We start from the raw sequence: 12945 nt of genomic DNA, 5'->3' as shown, positions 1-12945 counted from the left end.
AAGTACAATATAAATGCATGTCAAATGAGCTTTTTTTACTCCAAGGTCTGTAGAATTGGCAAGTGGACATCAACTGCGTATGGAGGAAAGCAGATTATACCACCAGTTTGATAGGGTCTCTTTATATGAATATGAAATATGAGTTGTTAAGACGAGGCATATATTACTATGGGAATAACAGTGGCTATGACAATTTCTACATCTGAATTTGAAAAAGGTATGAATGGGCTCTTTACGTTGAAGAGCATTCATAGCTAGAATTACTAGGTATAAGATGGTGATACTGCAGCCAGAGAGAGAATGATCCTTGTTTCTCTCCCCTTCATCCTCATCAAGGTTCAGAGAGGTTCAAGAGACTCAACATAAGTGATATCTGTCTGTTTTCAAACTAGATAATTATGAAACTTAACTTTTGGCTTGAATTCCAGTTAAATTTGCTTGCGGTTTCACTGCTGGCTGGCAGAACTACCACACGCTGTGAAGGAGTCTCTGGATTGTGTACAATTATGTAAAAATATATATAAAAAGAAGGTTATATAAAGGTAATATAAATTACACACAACTATATGTGCTAAAAATTGTCAATCCTTCATCACAGGACTCCTATCCAGATGAATCAACCAACCTGAATTTGTGAAGATGAGAGTACTGCTATTAACAATGAAAGGTAACATGGCTGGAAAATGTGTTTTATGTGTGAACCAGTACTCACAGACAGTGTGTGTGTGTGTGTGTGTGTGTGTGTGTGTGTGTGTGTGTGTGTGTGTGTGTGTGTGTGTGTGTCTTTGTGTCTTTGTGTGTGTCTGTGTGTGTGTGTCTGTGTGTGTGTGTGTGTGTGTGTGTGTGTGTGTGTGTGTGTGTGTGTGTGACTGTGTCTGTGTGTGTGTGTGTGTGTCTGTGTGTGTGTGTGTGTGTGTGTGTGTGTATACTATGTGTGTGTGTACTGTGTAACAATGAAAGGTAACATGGCTGGAAAATGTGTTGTGTGTGTGTGTGTGTGTGTGTGTGTGTGTGTGTGTGTGTGCTGTGTGTGTGTGTGTGTGTACTGTGTGTGTGTGTGTGTGTGTGTGTGTGTGGTGTGTGTGTGTGAGGGTGTGTGTGTGAGGGTGTGCACGCATGTGTGTGTGTGTGTTAACCACTTCTGGACCACAGGCTTAGAATTAGATGGCGGTTTTGCCGTCTAACAGTCTCCAAGCAGCAAAGCTCGGCTCCGCCTACCAAGCAGGGGATGCGCGCGCAGCCTGCGTGCAATCTGCAAAACTGCATCCCCAGGACTTTACGCCGATCGGCGTTAGGCGGTCCTGGGGCTACCGCTGCGGCCACGCCCATTGGCGTGACGCGGCCGTTAGGTAGTTAAATGAGTGTGTGTGTGTTTGTGTGCGTGTGTGTTAAATGCGTGTGTGTGTGTGTGTGTGTGTGTATGCGTGTGTGTGTGCTAAATGTGTGTGTGCCAAGTGTGTGTGTGTGTGTCTGCATGTGTCTGTAGTGTGTGTGTGTGAGAGGGGTGGGGGGTGTATTTGTATATCTGCATGCTCAAGTGTATGTATTACATGACCAGTAGTGGACTGGTTAGGTTGCTGACTCCCCAGGTCATCATGATGCATGAGCCAGTTCAACTGAATGAATCAGTGAAAACATTTAAAAAAAGCTTTAACAGCAGATATGTGATGGAGTGCAGCGCATCCTGAGCTGATGCACTTTTTCAGTGCCATTTGGCATCCATTCGAAGTGGAAACCGAGCCTAACTTACAAGAAACACCAACGGCGCCAATGGTACTCACAGTATATGTGCAGTGCTGGATTTCTGTAACAGCCACAGAGACATAAAAAGTATAAATCTGGTCTTGTATATGTGAGAAACAACCAAAAGATTTCATTTGTTCATACATTACATTGCTTAAAGACCACCTGCAGCCAAGGTCTGAATGGCAATACATATATGTAGTCTATGCACTGTGTACGGTTAGATAAACATATAAAGTTTACATCTGGTACATCATAGTGGATAGAACAGACTCACAATTATATCTGTAAGTATCATTTACTTATTTCTCCTGAAGCTGAAGACCTGCTAAAGCATTGTGCCCTCCTCTTCAGCCTGGTTAACTCCCCTGCCCCTCCCTCTCCTGCTCTCTGGCTGCCTAGATCAAATTACAGAAAAACTGCTGCAGCCATCTTATCATGTCTGTTGCTATAATTCTTATTTCAGATGTCTGTCTGTCTGCCTAGATTAGATCACATGGACATGAGGGGTGACGTTATGACATCAATCCCCCAGCATCCTTTGCACCTATGAGTTGGAAAGAAGAAAAAAAAGGCCAGTGCCCAATTTAACACTGTGGAATACAGACCCTGGAGGTGAGAAAATCACACTTTATCATGTACAGTACATCTTGTCAACTTATTAGGTTTAAAGCAAACTGTAATTTATAATGTAGGTACTCTTTTAGTTCACGTAAACGCTGCAATTCACTTAAAAGTTGTGAGGGGCACCAATCCAGAAATCTCTATTCTGAGGGACAAGAAAAAAATTATTTTAGTGACCTGAATCTATTTTAGTTTCTCCTACTTGTACCTACGCCATCAGCTATAGTTTCAGTTATAATTCCCATCCTATTGCGCCCATATTGCTGATAATGTACCGAAAGATCCAAATAGCTAAAAGGTTCAAATCTTATTAACGTTCTGTGTGTTTCATGTTAGAAAAAAAACATGTCAAAAATGAGAAAGATCATTTATTACTTACAAAGAAAAAGCTTTGCTGTAGTTCGATGTAATAATAAAGAAAAAAAAACTGAATTATTTTTGAATTACTTTTGAATAGTACAGTCCATTTGTCATTTGATTGATTCACCAGTAAATCTTTTACTCAGGTGGTATTGATGTTTTCTTTAGTGATTTAGAGTGTGTCACTAATGGGATTTTAAACCACTTAGAAATGTGAGTAGGAAGCTTACATGTGTCATTTTTGTGCGAGGTGGTCCGCTAGCCTGTTCTCTATTGTTAACTCTTAATTACTTTGCCTATTTAAATCACCCGTTTCTGAGTTAAAGCATTGTAAGTAAAAGAGATAGTTATTGTGTTTTTTACATTATTAAATGAAGAAGCCCCATATGAATATTGAATTAGGTTAAAACTGGAGCCCGGGGATTTCTCCTGAGTGGAGTGCCAAGGATGCATTTCAGTCTGAATAGGTTTTAGAATTTAGAAGTGAATAAAACTACTCTGTGCCTTAAGCTGATTGTAGGTGGATTTACTTGCCTCAATGGTTCTCCATGTCTACTCAATAGAAGAATACCCTGTTGACTAGAATGACATTCAAATCTGCCTTTACTAATAATAAGAAAAAAAAATCTTTTTCTTTGGTTTGCAGTTTTATTTATAAATGTGTATTTACTAAATCAAGTCAACAGTTTTATTATCTTAAAAATAGTTTTAAAGAATTCCTGTATAAAGAATCCATTCCTTAGTTTTAGCACTTGTGGTATTCATATTTATTTTGCTTTTATGTCGTTGTCCATATATGCAGTACATATGCTGCTTTTACTTTTCTGATCATATAGTAGTCTTTATTCTGAGAGCATGGGGAGAATGGCAAGCACTCTTGGACTGGGGGCTGAATAGCCCTTTACAGTCAGTATGAATCAGGTGCAGCTTGCGCTAAAAGCGCTTGCCATTCTTTTCTTTCTATACATTTTGTATTGGTCTTTCCTAGGGGTGCAGTTGCAGGTGGTGTCCCTGGGTGGTGAGAGAAACTGGGGTGCTGCCTGTGTGTGCGGCACTCCCTTCCTCTGGCTCCAGGCAAGCTGGTTCTAAAGTCACTGTTTACATGCATGCTATTACAAGTTAGTATTTACATAGCACAAACATCTTCCACAGAGCTGTACAGAGTATATTGTCTTGCCACTTAATTGTCCCTCAATCTAATCCCTACCATAGTCCTATGTCTATGTATGTATTGTGTAGTGTATGTATCATAGTCTAAGGCCAATTTGGGGGGGGGGCAGTTAGATTATCGGTAAGTTTTTGGGTTGTGGGAGGAGACCGGAGTGCCCAGAGGAAACCCACACAGACACGGGTAGAACATACATACTCCGTGCAGATAGTGCCCTGGCTGAGATACGAACTTGGGACCCAAAGCTGCAAGGCGAGAGTGCTAGCTACTATAGGACCATGTAGCTATTGGGTACATTTCAATTTGGGTTAGGAGGTGACATGAGACAGCCTACAAGAGGCGTACTTGCTAACATGAGTTACAATATGTGAAACTGATCTTGTGGAACAGTCTCTCTTTAACCCATTCAGGTTCCGTGGTTTTCACGAGAGAAATGTTCACCTCCCATTCATTAGCCTATAACTTTATCACTACTTATCACAATGAACTGATCTATATCTTGTTTTTTCCGCCACCAATTAGGCTTTCTTTGGGGGGTACATTTTGCTAAGAGCCACTTTACTGTAAACGCATTTTAACAGGAAGAATAAGAAAAAAATGGAAAAATTCATTATTTCTCAGTTTTCAGCCATTATAGTTTTAAAATAATACATGCCTCCATAATTAAAACTCACGTATTGTATATGCCCATATGTCCCGGTTATTACACCGTTAAAATTATGTCCCTATCACAATGTATGGCGACAATATTTTATTTGGAAATAAAGGTGCATTTTTTCCATTTTGCATCCATCACTATTAACAAGTTTAAAATAAAAAAAATATAGAAATATTTCATCTTTACATTGATATTTAAAAAGTTTAGGCCCTTAGGTAAATATTTACATGTTTTTTTTTTTATTGTAATGTTTTTTTTTTATTTATAGTAAACATTTTATTTGGGTAGTTTTGGGAGGGTGGGGGGTAAACAATAGATTTATAATGTAAATGTGTGTTGATTTTAATTCATTTTTATTTTCAGGTGTAGTATTACTTTTTGGCCACAAGATGGCGGCCATGAGTTTGTTTACATGACGTCACTCTAAGCGTAACACACGCTTAGAGTGGCGCGTCAGGCAGTGAATGGCCAGAAAAGGCGCAGCTTCCGAGAGAAGCTGTCGCTTTTTCAGCGGGGGAGAGGAATCAGTGATCGGACTTCATAGTCCGATACATTGATTCCCTGACTACCGAATCCGCGGCCGGGAGTGCGCGTGCACGCGCGCGATCGGCCGCGGGGGCGCGCGGTAGCGCACATGGTTTCTGGACTTAGTTTCTACGTCCAGAAACCAAAATAGGTTAAAGAGACACTCCGACCAATAATTGAACTTTATCCCAATCAGTAGCTGTTACCCCCTTTTACATAAGAAATATATTCCTTATCACAAACAGACCATCAGGGGGCGCTGTATGACTGATATTGTGGTGAAACCCCTCCCACAAGAAACTCTGAGGACCGTGGTACTCCTGGCAGTTTCCTGTCTGTGAACCTTGTTGCATTGTGGGAAATAGCTGTTTACAGCTGTTTCCAACTGCCAAAAAAGCATGCAGCAGCTACATCACCTGCCAACAGTAAAAATGTCATCATGTAATAAATGGCAGAATGTAAATCAGGGATTTAAAAGATTTTGGGCAAACACTGACTAAATCATTTATATATAATTATTGTAAAATGAAGCACTTTTTTATTACACTATTTTCACTGGAGTTCCTCTTTAAGCTGACCTAGCATGTAAATTAAAGATGAACTGCAGTAAAAATAACGCAATGAAGCATGAAAAAAGTGCTTAATTTTCACAATACAATTCATTAATAAATAATTTAGTCAGTGTTTGCCTAATGTAAAATCTTTCCTCTCCCTGATTAACATTCTCAAATGTATCACATGGTGACATCTTTACTGCTGGCAGGTGATGTCCGTTGAAGGAGATGAAGCTTTTTTGGCAGTTGGAAACATCTGTTATTTCCCACAATGCAACAAGGCTCCCACAGTGTGATGTCAGTACCTAGGTGCTGACATCACACTGTGGGAGGGGTTTCAGCACAATATCAGCCATATAGAGCCCCCTGATGATCAGTTTGAGAAAAGGTAAAGATTTCTTGTGGGAAAGGGGTTATCAGCTATTGATTGGGATGAAGTTCAATCCTTGGTTACAGGGTTACAGGTCCTCGTTAAAGCTAGTGTCAGGGACACTAACTCTCTATGTTACCGTGAACCAGTAAACCCTCAATTCTCATAAGTATTACAAATCGTTTTATATATTAAACTACGCACCTGCGCGTGCACAACACAACTGCTACCTATAATGTGAACGATAGTCCACCACCTACAATATGAACAACATCTCCGCCCAAAGCCGGCGAGTGCACACACTAAAGCCTATGCGCGCACACCACAATCACCATTGTGGGTCCATGCATATATACTGTACATCCTCAGTTTAGTTTAGGCTTCCTGGCAGATCGGCTTTTGTATGAGCAGTTGCTGTTTGCTAACTGTGCAGTTTAACTTTAAAGTCCATGTTGAGCATAATTACTGTACAACTGCATATTAGTATTTAGTATTATGATTTTAAAAATTCTACGTGCTAACCCGCTTCGGCTACACTACGCCATATATATGGTGAAGGCCCTGCCTCATTAGGGAAAAACACCCTGACATTTTTTTTTCTGAAGTCTGGGTTACTTCTTCCACAGCCCAGCCTCCAGCTCTGTAGCCCACTCCCAGCTCTGTGGCCATGGCGTAACCACACAACATTACTCTTTGAGGAGAGAGAATTATCACACATTTATATCTCAGCCACAAAGCTGGGGGCTGTAGAGGAGGCTGGCCTGTGGAAGAAGTAACCCAGGCTCCAGAAAAAAACACCATTGCATTTTTCTGTATTGGGGCAAGGCCTTCACCATATATGGCGTAACGTGGGTGGAGTGGGTGAGTACATAGAATTGCATCTATCATAATTCATTATAACACAGAAAGTTAGTGACCCTGACATTAACTTTAAATGACACTGGAGGTCTGCTTTAAGGAAGTTGGAGTGAGAGTATAATGGTTTTCAGCACCAGTCGTAGCAGTAGTGAGCACAGTATGTGCCTTTAAATTTGCTGAGTAGCCCTTTGCAGCCAGTATAATAGCACTTTCCATTCTTTTCTCCACCTGCAATCTTTATTCAGAGGACCGTCTAATATATAGGGGTTTCAAACGGTCATGGGATTGGTCTGCATATGAATTGTACCAGCTGGAAGTTGGCATGGTTCATAGACAAACTGGCAATGGAGTGTGGTATCACATTAACCATTAGTGAAAGCATGATAGTAGAGTTAGATGATTATAATTATACAACATGTAAATTTTCCGGTCTCATTGGCAAGAGTTGAAACACATGATAACATTGCAAATCTGTGTACAGCGTTAGGTTAACCTCTTTGGGACCAAGGATGTTACAGTTACATCCTGCGCTGCTGAATGGACGTAACTGTAATGTCCCTTTGTCCCACTGTGCACAGCCGAATGGGGAGATTCAGCTGTCATATGACAGCTGACATTTCCCCTCACTGATCAGGAGCCATGGCGATTGGGTCCTGATCATGTGATCACTGCGATCGCCGCCGAATGTAGTGATCACTAGGCGGCGGTGGAAGAAGAACATCCACTCACTTCTCCTGACATTCCTCCGGTTATTGTCGCTACCACTCCGCTCTGCTTGGCATCCAGTCTCTCACTGCGTCTAGTGTTGGGTCCCGGCTTGATGACATCATCAAGCTGGGACCTGGAACTCAGTGGCAGTGCGAGGCTGGATGGCGGGGAGAGATGAGGTGGGGAGTGCTGCTCCTTGCTGGAACTATGGGAGGTGGGTAATTGCTGCCTATCTACAGTATACTGGGGACACATTAGCCTTGCTATCTATACTAGGGATACCTATGCCACGCTATCTATAATTGAGAGACCCCAAATTTTGCACCCTGGTCCCAAAGTGGTTAAAGTAAAGAGAGATTCTGTTTCATGCAAAATATTTTCTCTAATTGTTAAACTAATGGCTTTATATGAATGTCAAGAACATTAACATTAAAATAGGCCAATGCAGGTATTATAAGTTGGTAGATTGTAGAGTCGGTCAGTCATTCAGTCCTGTTCCTTGAGTTGCAAGAGATATGTGACGTTCCTTGATAAATATCAGTTTCTCTATTTCTATTGCTGAAGGCAAGTACCCATTAATCTGAGCTTCTTAATCATAAATATTACCGAACCATCCTTAGGTTTAATTTTTAGCTTTAATTGCTATAGATAAAATGTACAATAGTTGCCCATTGTGATCAACATGGGGTATATTAAATAAAGCAGTGTAAAGTACAAAGACAGAGTATACTAAGCAGAGTCATCTGTACCAGTTGGGCTTATCATTTTAACAGTTAGATGAAGAAAGATTTTAAAGAGGAACTGTAGCGAAATAGGGGAAAAAGTAAATCAATACATTGCAATGTGAGAAGTTAAAAAATAGAACAGAGATCAAGAAATGATTGATATTCACCATGTAATTTGCTCATTTGTTTGATCCACAATCAGCTTGCAAGCAATCATCTTTACTACTGGCAGACATGAAAAAAAAACAGACAGCACTAACTGCCATTATCTATAAGCACACCCCCTAACAATGTGATAGGCTAAAAGGTTGTTTTTTAAAGTTTTTATTTACAACAGGTAATAAAAAAACACATTCTTGACACAAATAAGGCATAGGAAGTCAAGGTATGCAAACCCCTGCAAAGCGGGAAAACTCTCACAAAAAAGGTTGTTTTTTAATAGATATACGTATGCACAGAGGGAGATACTGGTTGCTTCATTTCTTGGCAATTGGAAACAGCTGTGATTTCCCACAATGCAACAAAGATCACAGACAGCAAACTGTCAGGACCTAGGTGCTGAGTGCTGACATCACACTGTGGGAGGGGTTTAACCACAATATTAGCCATACAGACCTTCCTGATGACCTATTCGAGATAAGGCTTCTTGTGAGAAAGGGGGTATCAGTTTCTGACTGGAATGAAGTTCAATCCTTAGTTACAGTTCCTCTTCAGGTTTCTATATTTGCACAGCTCCTTGCACTCTGCTTTGCCAGGAATAACAAATATACACATACTCAGACATACATTCTGGTGAGGTGCCTGTTCAAAAGTTGAAATATCGGTAAAGTGTGGCTACTGATAGTGTTGATGTTTCAATTTGTGTCACCCTCTTATTTAACCCAAATGTCAATCATTTGAACCAAACTGATGAATCCATAAGTTTGCTGAAATTCAGGTATACATTTAGATGGCATAGCAAGATTCAGGTATTCTCGGGTGCCTGGCTTTCACGGTACCACGTAGTGCCTGACTTGGGTGCTGCCATAGACCGCAATGTTAATTACAGCAATTGTGGAGCAGGAGGTGGGGGATATTTCACAAAATAATTGTAATTTATGTGCCGGTGTTCCAATATTTTAGCATACCCATCAAAATAGCACACAAATGCTACCGAGCATGTGCAAAGTCATGAAACACATAAATCAACCCCATAATGCCCTTCAGCAGCACTAACCTTGCAACCTGATTTTCCTGCCCAAAGCCCAGTGACCGAAGTGAGTGGTCGAGTGTCCTGGTGGGCAATGTCCACTATCCAAGTGGAGAACAAAAGCCCAGTGAGTGGCAAGGGGACATTTGATTCCATTGATTTCACTATAAATGTATGCTATTTGGACAATGCATGGTACTTTGTTGCAACAATGGCAATAGCCACATAGCCAGACCCCGAATTACATGGCCAAAAGGACAAATTAGGTTATCAGTAGTGTTGGGCGAACACCTGGATGTTCGGGTTCGGGCCGAACAGGCCGAACATGGGCCAGATGTTCAGCATGTTCGGCCCAAACCCCGAACTCAATGGAAGTCAATGGGGACCCGAACATGCCGCAATACGGCCCCCCTATGGGGTCGCAGGCATAAGGGGGGAGCATGCCCCGATCGCGGGGGGGGGGGGGTCGGAAATTCCCCCCACCCCCTCCGCTAGCGCTCCCCCCTCTGCCCGCTTCCCCATAACAAAAGTTTGTTGAATGTTAATACTAGTACCGGTGGCTGGCTGCTGGCAGTGGAGTGAGTGAGGAGGAGGAGTCCGCCTAGGAGAGTGATGCATTGAGGCCGGGCAGCGGGCGGTTCAGCGGTAGTACCCTTGTGGTACTTCCGCCCTTTCTCTGACCTCACGTCCTCTACGTGATGACGCATACGAGGGTACGCGTCACGCGTACCCTCATATGCGTCATCACGTAGAGGACGTGAGGTCAGAGAAAGGGCGGAAGTACCACAAGGGTACTACCGCTGAACCGCCCGCTGCCCGGCCTCAACGCGTCACTATACTAGGCGGACTTCTCCTCCTCACTCACTCCACTGCCAGGCCAGCAGCCAGCCACCGGTACTAGTATTAACTTTAAAACAAACTTTTGTTATGGGGAAGCGGGCAGAGGGGGGAGCGCTAGCGGAGGGGGTGGGGGGAATTTCCGACCCCCCCCCCCCCCCGCGATCGGGGCATGCTCCCCCCTTATGCCTGTGACCCCATAGGGGGGCAGTATTGCGGCATGTTCGGGCGAACAGGGCCCTGTTCGGCCGAACAGGGGCCCTGTTCGGCCCTGTTCGGCGGGCATTGAATAGTTCGGGCGAACCCGAACTAAAAAGGCCGAACACCATCAGGTGTTCGGCCGAACTCGAACATCACCCGAACAGGGTGATGTTCTGCAGAACCCGAACAGTGGCGAACACTGTTCGCCCAACACTAGTTATCAGTAGGGGAATATATTTGTTATATTCCCCTACAATGCCTAGTGAAGGAAGAGCTGTCTCTCGGCTTCTTCCCACACCCAGCTACCCGGCACCGGATACATAGGTGGGCCCGTATAGCAGGCTCTCTCATGATATCCAGGGCCTGATGAACCAACTAGCAGTAAGATTGTCATGTGGAGTTAGTGCATGGCATTTTATTGTCACTAACACCAGGGGGGCACCGCCTGTTAACCCATTAGCACCACACGTGTTACTGTGGTAATGTGCACATCGCTATGGTAATGTGTGTTATATGCTGCATTACCATAGCGATCCACTTGTTAACCCAGTAATGTGAGTAGCGCTAATGGGTGTTGATGGGTGATGCTCCCCCTGGAGTCAGTAGCTACCTGTGCATTGCAATCTTACCACAAGTTGGTGTATCAGGCCCCATGATTCTTCCTTTAATCCCTGGTCCAACACCAGAGCCAGGAATGAGCAGCAAAGGCTGTACTCCATCTTGGTGGTGATGGAACCCCTACTGGGCCACCTGATATTTAAACACAAAGGAGCATATTACTGAGTGATTTTAGTGAATGGGCTCGATTCACTAAGACAAATAGGGCTTGATTCACTAAATCATGCTGCATGTGGCCCTGGACCAAAATACAGTGCTCAGAAGAAGGCACGTCCCATTACCTCCCAAGATTGTCAGGACGTAGTTGACTATTTAGCACAGAACACCTCATCTTTCTCAGCTTCTGCACGGAAGTGTGACATATCTTCCTCCTCCTGCTCTGATTCTTGCACCCCACTTAACACTCAGTCGGCCGCCACCACCAAAGTGCCATCACCCCAGGACTCAGCAGTGTGGACATTTTTTTGTGTGTCTGCATCAGATGAGATCAATGCCATCTGTACTCTCTGCCACCAAAAAATTGAGCCGTGGAAAGACCAAGACCCACGTAGGGACAACTTCCTTATGAAGGCACATGATGACAAAGCACAAACTGCAATGGGATGACCACCTGAGGAAAAGCAGCACACAAAAGCAAAGCCACACACCGCAGTGGAAGATACCAGGCCGCAATTATTTCTCAAAAAAGGCAATACCCAAACTGTACCGTGATGTTGAAAGGCAAATAGTGTCATCTCTGGCACACAGCGTTGGGTCAAGGGTCCATCTGACCACGTGGTCTACAAAGCACGGTCAGGCCTGCCCAAAGACTAAGTCAGTCCCCACACACAGCATCTCTGCCTGCATGCCGTGTGACTGCTTGTCCCAAGACTAAGTCGCTCCCCACACAGCATCTCTGCCTGCAGGCCGCTTGACTGCCTTCTCCGCCACCACCAACAGGGTCCAGGACTCCTGGTGGATTCCTGAATTTTTTAAGGCCGCTGCTAGCAGCGGCCGCTATAATAATTTTTCTGGTGCGTGTACATGCCTGCCTAATTTTTCTGGCTGCACTGCAGCTGCAACAACAAAACAAAAGGCATGTACATGTGTCGATTCCCCTTCATGATTGTTACCTTGTCGTGGTGAAGGGGCTTGCGTATCACAATGAAGCAATGACCGCCTGCGATATGAGTGTCTCGGGGGGTGGCACACCAAAGATAATAAGGTCGTTGCTTCATTGTGGACAGACCAAATTCGATCAGCTGGACAGTCACTGTTGTTCTGTCATTGAGCTACCTCAGCCTGGTGGTGCGTTACACAGTGAGTTTGGTGTGTCAGTGTGAAGCAGTACTCTAATTACACTCCCTGATTGATGTATACACATGCAAAATGTTTTAAAGCACTTTAGGCGTCCAATTTAGCATGCAAAGTGATTTCTGCCCTTAAAACGCTGCTTTACGTCAAATCCAGATTTTTCCCCGGGACTTTTGGCGTTTATCCCACTCATCCATGCAAAAACTCAGATGTTAGACCCCTTAAAACATCTTTTCCATCACTTTTGTGGCTAGCATAAAAGTTTCTAGTTTTCATAGTTAGCCTCCCAATTGAAGTCTATTGCGGTTCGCGAAAGTTCGCAAACTCGCAAACATTTGTGGAGGTTCGCGAACCTAAAATCGGAGGTTCAGGCCATCTCTAATCCCTACTTTTACTAATACCATAATGTTCATGTCCATATAAAAACAGCAACATTTAAAGAAAACTCAAAAAAGAAAAAAAAATGCTAGTTCCAAATATTCAGGTTGGAGTGATCTGTAATGCTGAAATCTAT

General features: G+C 43.2%; 1 long non-coding RNA gene across 4 annotated transcripts in view; it reads left to right on the top strand.

The window, feature by feature from the left end:
* Nucleotides 1-12945, top strand: part of LOC137570543 (uncharacterized) — a 95874-nt gene that overhangs the window by 37320 nt on the left and 45609 nt on the right. For all 4 annotated transcript variants that reach the window (XR_011031081.1, XR_011031080.1, XR_011031082.1 and 1 more), the window contains exons 2-3: nucleotides 599-667; nucleotides 2230-2358. This is a non-coding gene — a long non-coding RNA (uncharacterized lncRNA). The remainder of the gene's footprint in view (nucleotides 1-598; nucleotides 668-2229; nucleotides 2359-12945) is intronic.

The sequence above is a fragment of the Hyperolius riggenbachi genome, chromosome 4, assembly GCF_040937935.1.
Source record: "Hyperolius riggenbachi isolate aHypRig1 chromosome 4, aHypRig1.pri, whole genome shotgun sequence".
Classification (NCBI taxonomy): Eukaryota; Metazoa; Chordata; class Amphibia; order Anura; family Hyperoliidae; genus Hyperolius; species Hyperolius riggenbachi.
This window is presented reverse-complemented; position numbering and strand designations above follow the sequence as displayed.